This window comes from Notolabrus celidotus, chromosome 17, assembly GCF_009762535.1.
Source record: "Notolabrus celidotus isolate fNotCel1 chromosome 17, fNotCel1.pri, whole genome shotgun sequence".
Taxonomy (NCBI): domain Eukaryota; kingdom Metazoa; phylum Chordata; class Actinopteri; order Labriformes; family Labridae; genus Notolabrus; species Notolabrus celidotus.
The window spans coordinates 13,300,647-13,307,310 of NC_048288.1; the positions used below are offsets into that span (position 1 = coordinate 13,300,647).

The following is a 6,664-nucleotide window of genomic DNA, read 5'->3' on the forward strand; positions in this document are numbered from 1 at the left end:
GGCATCAACAGTTCAGCGAGTACACATTGAGTCCTACAACACAGGCTTCTGTTTAAATGTATGCACATCCAAGATAATATCAAGCTTGGACTGAAGAGTTCAGACCTTCTTAAAGGTAAAATTGTTGTGAAAATCTGAGTCTTCTTCAAAGATTCTAAACACTGCTGAGACCCAGCCTCCACCTAGCCTTGGGTCTGACAGCACAGATCCATTTTATAGACCAATATTCAAAGTCACAGCCTTAATTGATATTCTAGTGAGGACACCAAAACATTTTATCAGCTGCTAACCTAAACTGTTTCCAATGGATGGAAATGCAGCCACACAAAAAGTCCTTTCACTCAGATGTCCCCCCAGCACTCACTCTTTCAACACATTTTATAGATGAGTTTCAGAACATCAACATAAGTTGTGAAGAAATGGTTTTGGGGGAGCTGTTTCTAAATTGGAATAACATATATTTGTGCTTTATTGTGGCGACTTTATTTTCACATAAACCTCTTCCTAATCAAGTCCTCCGTTTTCAAATCCAAGTCCAGTTTGAGTCAAAAAAGGTGGAGTCCAGTCCCCAAGACCTGAGTCTGAGAAGTTGAGTCCTCATTATTAATACAATTATTTTAAGCACTCAAAACTGTTCACTGTATTAGCGTGGGCGGGCTGTGTGAGAACTTTTGGGCGTGTAGCCAACACATTTCATTCACTAACTTCATATTATAACCATTCCTGTCAGCGTGGCTGGAGACTTCAATTATCTCCGATGTTACAAGTGCTGTGTGTTGTGTGTCAACATGCGCCACGGCTCTAAATCAACTCTGATGTGCACTGCAAGCCGCTCGACGGCTTGTATTTCCCGCATTTACAGCACTTCCAGGATCCCGGACATTGGCCGCTCATTGTCCGTGTATTTCATCTCCTCCTCTCTATTCTTCATGTAATCATGTCTGTATGATCAACAGCAACATGTATCAGCTGTAGATTAACATAACACACTCTGAATCGCTGTGGAAAAGTAAACAGAGAGTGTACAAGGGGTGGAAGCAGGCGACCAGCTATCAGAGAGACCACAGTGCCCGGCGGAGAATTGCTGCGTGACACGGACACATCAACGCACAAGTATGTAGTGCTCATGTCCGCGTCACCCCCTGCTGCGTAGGGGAGACGCAGAAGTATAAATCAGCCTTAACATGAGTCTGGTTCTGCTCGAGGTTTCTTCCTGTTATAAAGGAAGTTTTTACTTGCCACTGTTACTTGCTAAATACTGCGAGGTGCAATGCTTCTGGCAGGAACTAGGCACAGTTAGGGACTGTCGTTAAAGTGCAATGCAGCTTTTTTTTCTTTATGAAGACACGTGTGTAGTCATTGCACTTCTATTTGTGGTCAAATATGTAAAATATAGTGATGGTGGCCATGGAAAAAGCACCTTATTTGTTGACTTAGTAAGGATTATTCCTTTTTATTACCTCTTTTATCTGTGTGTAGTGACCTGAAGAATTGTAAGTAAATATTGGTTTTACACCCAACAAATGAATACAACAAATTATTCCTGTTCACCAATACTGGCTGAAATATTCACTGTTTGACAGACAGAATCCACCCACTGATCCCAGAGCTGGTGTGTGTTGCTTCCTTATCCCTTTTGATAGCTTAGAGGATGGAGCTGTGCTGGTCTTGTATTTTGTCAGTGCTATTTGCGTCAACATGGCCACAGCTGCAGGAGAGCACTTTGAGGTGGTGAATGTGTGGTTCTGTGTTCATGACGAGAGGAGGGGGGATAATCCCTGTGGTACTCCATCCACCAGCATGGAGGGACGGATCAACCAGCATGACACACATCATCTCCAGCTCTCCCTTTCTGTCTCTGTTTCCCATCAGCCACCATGTCTGATCTCCTCACTCTGCTCAGGGTGAGAGGAGCAAACAGCTGTGTATGTCATTAACTCGATTCAGATTCATTTTCTTGTGAGACACTAAAGTCGGGAAGATTTTTATGAAAATCAGTACACATTGATGTGACATAACTGAGCTGAACTGTTAGGTTTCAAGGTTTATTCTTAACACCAATGTCCTCCAAATAATTAAATTGTGTTCTCGATTTTTTTAAATAATCATGGTCAAATCAAACTCAGATGCAAGCTGAGGTGGCCAGAAGGCTGCAGGTATACAATACCAATATTATAATTTTCTTAATAATTTTAAATGGGTAATTTACATGTGTTATAATACTATGGTTTGCCAAGTATAATGGGATGAAATATTTAAACTATAATTAACATTTATTAAGTCATTGTTATTATTATTCACATTGCATGTTCAAGATGAGAGCTATGTTTATGCCTTGTCTGAAATTTAAATTTCAAGAGCAGTAATGGTCAAATTTGTTTGGCCACTAAACCTGCATTAGAGGTAGTAACAGAAATTAAACAGAGGCAAAACGGCATCGTTGTGAACTTGCTGCTCTGCTTATTGTGATCAGCAAAATTTTGTTGTATGCTCACAATGACAATAAAGTATTGTATGTCTTAGAAGGCTTCCTGTGTGCAAACAAGCAGAGAATGAAGCCCAACCGGAAACTGGTTAGCATTGAAATAACACTGGCAACTAGCATTTAGGCGGAGTATGGACATGGACACTCCAATGGACAAGTAAGTAATGGTCATGACAGCATAGGTAACTATGATTTAGCTAACTATGGCGTAGTTAACTATGACAAAGATAACTATGGTATAGCTAACTCTGGTGTAAATAACTATGGTATAGCGAAGTATGGCATAGGTAAGTAAGGCATAGCTACAGCATAGAGTCAAAATATTAACCAGGCTTTGTGCCGTCACAGAGTTCAGTGAGACAGTACTAAGGCCTAACAGTGGAGGCAGATGTGGGCTGACACTTTGCATCTGGGTCTTTTCTCCCCCTGTTATGATTCTATTTGGCAAAACCACCATCTAAGTAAACATTATCACTGTCAAGCTTAACCACAGGATTGAACCCAAAAAGACGAGACTCCAGGATTCAAGGTAATTCCTTTTAATTCAAAAATCACAAAGTATACAAGAAACGATAGCCGGAACGCTGACAAAAGACAAGACGAACTGACACAGGAGGGAGGTCACACAGGGATTAAATACAGTGAAGACGTGGGGATAACAAGACACAGTTGAGACACATCAGGGCAATCACGAACGCAGGAGACAGGATGTAAAGGGATCTGCAACAAGAGACAAAAGGTAAACTACAAAATAAAACAGGAAACACAAGACATGAAACATGAGAAAGGTCAAAACAAACTAGACTACTTCCTAGTCATGACAATCCCTTACTTATTTCTTACTGTTTCTTTTGCATTTCAAAGAACATCAATTGCCAAGATACTTTTTAAAAAAAAGATACAGCTTTAGATATTTATATCACGAGAAGGTCATTCCCATGTTTACATCCGACATAAATTTCACACGAGCTGCAAGCAGTCTAATTTTCACACTCCACGAGCAAAGAGGAACCTTCAGCAGAATGCCTTGAGCAGATATGCTGTCTTTCAGTCTGTGAGATTGATTTTAACACTTGTTCTGTCTAACTTGAAGGCCAGCCTCGTCTGGAGGGACATGTTTCCATGGTAATTCAGGATAGACTTAGAATGGGTCAGACTGCCAGTCTATTATGAGGTGGATATGTTAACAGACAAATACTCAGACTCCTTTTACTATTTAATGATTTTAATTCACCTGAGCTACATGTTTTTTGACTTTTGGAGGAAGCTAAAGAAAGTATCACACCTAGAAGTATCAAGTGGATTCAGCTTTATTTGCTGATATTTTCTAAATATGCTCTGAATGAACTGTTGAAGTATAGTTTCAGAGCACTAGTTGTTTATACCATCGTATCACAGCTGAGGAAAACTTCCATTTACTAAGACTTTAAGTTTAAAATGTGCAAAGGAATACTCAATGCAAAGATTACAATCTAATTGTTAACATCAAAGTATGTCACTGTGAATCATGTGATGAAGATGTTGAATACCTACCCTGAGGGAACTGATGTTTTCCTTTAGTCCCAGCAGCAGAGCTGGGAGCTGAGCAGGATGAGTGGAGTGTGGAGCGGCAGCAGCCTCCAGCAGTGCTCAGTGGATGCTGGATACTTGTGGAGTTTTCTCCTGCAGGGCTTCCCACTGGCTCAGGGGTCATTGACTCCGCAGCATTGACTGCAGCTCTTTCCACACCACATTGGCCAGCTTCACTCCACTAGGCCTGCTCTCCTCTGTGCAACATATACACACAAGAACACTTGAAAACAAACACACACACACACAAACACACACACACACACACACACACACACACACACACACACACACACACACACACACACACACACATCCAGAGGTTGAAAAAAGAAAGCCATAGACATTAAGGAAGAAAGAAACCCAAACAGAAGCACCCAGCAGAAATAAAGGAAGCAAGTTGCTAAAGCACATGCACACAAATACAGCAAATGCACATGCATATGCTTGCATGGACCTATCTTTATACCTATGTTCTTTCTAATACACTAGCCTTTAACCATGCCATTTGGTTGTGTCACTATCTGGACATAAACAAAGTGTAGAGTACAATAAAGATAGTTGTATTGAGTATGGAATTCTTGCAGATGAGATCATTTAAAAAAAGGAAGTACTGCAACACAACAGCTTCAGCATTGAGAGCACACTTTTAAATTGTGTGAAGAAACTTGACAATCCTGATTCATATACACCAACGTAACACAATTCTACATGCCTGTATTTAGTGTTGAATTGACATAACGCATCCACAATGTAAGGAATAATGCGTAGTATGCCACTGTTGAAGTTGATTCAAACTCCAACAGGGTGAGCAGGTTTTAACAGGAAGCTATGGGGTCTTGTCTCACCTTGTTTTTTCCTCCATAACAACCTGCTCACTATACACGATCACACATAATTCTACTCAACAATTCTAAACTATTTGTTGATTTGACTGTGGTTTTATTGATTATAAATTGATTTGGTTCTGTTGATCATAGTCACATTTGAGCTGTGGCCACAGGAATGGATAACTCTGTAGCATTTTTAAAGTCAGCTAACGTAACCGTTATTACCACGTGGCAACCTCTGATGTTGATCTATTAAGTCAATGCAAAAGTGCTAAAACTGCAGTTTTTCTTGTGTCCACTTGAGGCTGGCTCCAAAATCTAAAGAATCCCCATTAGATCCCATTTTAAATGTCCATCATTGGTAGAAACAATCTTGGTTCAAGAACAATTTTGGTCTTGATTGCTCATGTCTTTAAACCCACTGTGCAGGGGGTAATATTATTTTTATTTTTATAATGTATCAATAGTATTGAGGCAGAAATCCATACAGGCTGCTGGTATACCTGCTGGGCATTGCTGCCTGATGTACCTCCTAAGGTGCCATGTGTAGAGGTCCTCTTCCAGGACCTCCTCCTGGGATGCTTCTTCCAACACCATGAGCCTGCTCAGGTCATCAGCTGGGGACCACCAGTCATCAATGTTTTTGCTCATTTAACCCCAGTACATGTCCCCGAGGCAGAGTGATAAGCTGATGCCCTTAGGTGTTATTTGGCCCCCAACTTCCTTGCTTCCTCCTTATCCAGAGCTAGAAGCTGGCCTTCTCCATCTCCTCGGTTAGCTCCCTGACAGCTTTGCGGTGGCTTGCTCCAGTGCACCCTAAGTCCTGCAGCAGATGAGATATTGAGGAACCGACAAACACTCTGCATCCAACCTCCATGGGGCGTATGATGTCCGTCTCGCCCTAGTATTTATGCAGTGTTGTAATTAATGTTGTAGCTATGTTGACAGTAGCTGAGTTGGCCTGCCTCATCCTCACCAATTTGCCTATTTCTAGACTGACTAAGAGTTAGGTTTAGAGGCAGCATTTCCAATATGGCACTAGCCAACTTTGGGCTCCATATTGCCTCTTCTGAAACCAACGGGTGGTGTCACTGAGAATACATCCTTGCTTTGTACAGTCTATGGTTATTACTCACATGAAACTGAACATTGACAGTGGTGGTGAACTTAAATAAAATCAGGGTAGCACTTGGTTAAGTTTCTCTGTCCGCCATAGCCCTTACTGTGCTCTGCTGGCTGTTAGCTTTGTGCCCCATCCTCAGTTTTGTAGATTTCTCTGTCATTGCTTACAGTTTTTGCGTCTTTAACCTCCCCAGCCTTTTTAGCTTCTGTTTTTGTATCTTTTCTTGGTTTTCCCACCAGAAAAAGAGTCAAACTTAACTGATTCTTCCTGGGCGTTGATATGATGATGGTCCGTTCTTCATAGCAACTGTTTGCTGTCAAGGAATAGCAGAGCATTGCTAGTAAATGCTTCTACTTAATGAACAATCAGAACCAAGTACTTTACACAGCCATACAATGCAATCTTAGTAAACTCAACATATTTAGCAACCCTATTAAACCACCCAAGCATTAAACAAAGCAAGAAAGTTTTAACCAATCATACATTTCTTTAACTTCTTATTAAAAAAACAAAAGTCTGAGATTCAACGGGAGGTTGCTCCACAGTTTGGAGCCATCAAAACTGAAAGCAGCCCCACCAGATTTCTTGAGGGACACTTTAGACACTTCTAAAAGAGATTCATTGAAAGATCTAAGAGTGCTTTGCTTTCTTTGGGAC

General features: G+C 41.0%; 1 long non-coding RNA gene across 1 annotated transcript; it reads right to left on the reverse strand.

Annotated features, from left to right (window-relative positions):
• Positions 1 to 4,024: 4,024 nt before the first annotated feature.
• LOC117829176 lies at positions 4,025 to 6,367 on the reverse strand. Its single transcript, XR_004634563.1, has 3 exons — positions 6,266 to 6,367; positions 5,388 to 5,707; positions 4,025 to 4,277 (listed from the first exon to the last, which is right to left on the reverse strand). It is a non-coding gene; the product is annotated as an uncharacterized LOC117829176 (long non-coding RNA).
• Positions 6,368 to 6,664: the final 297 nt, after the last annotated feature.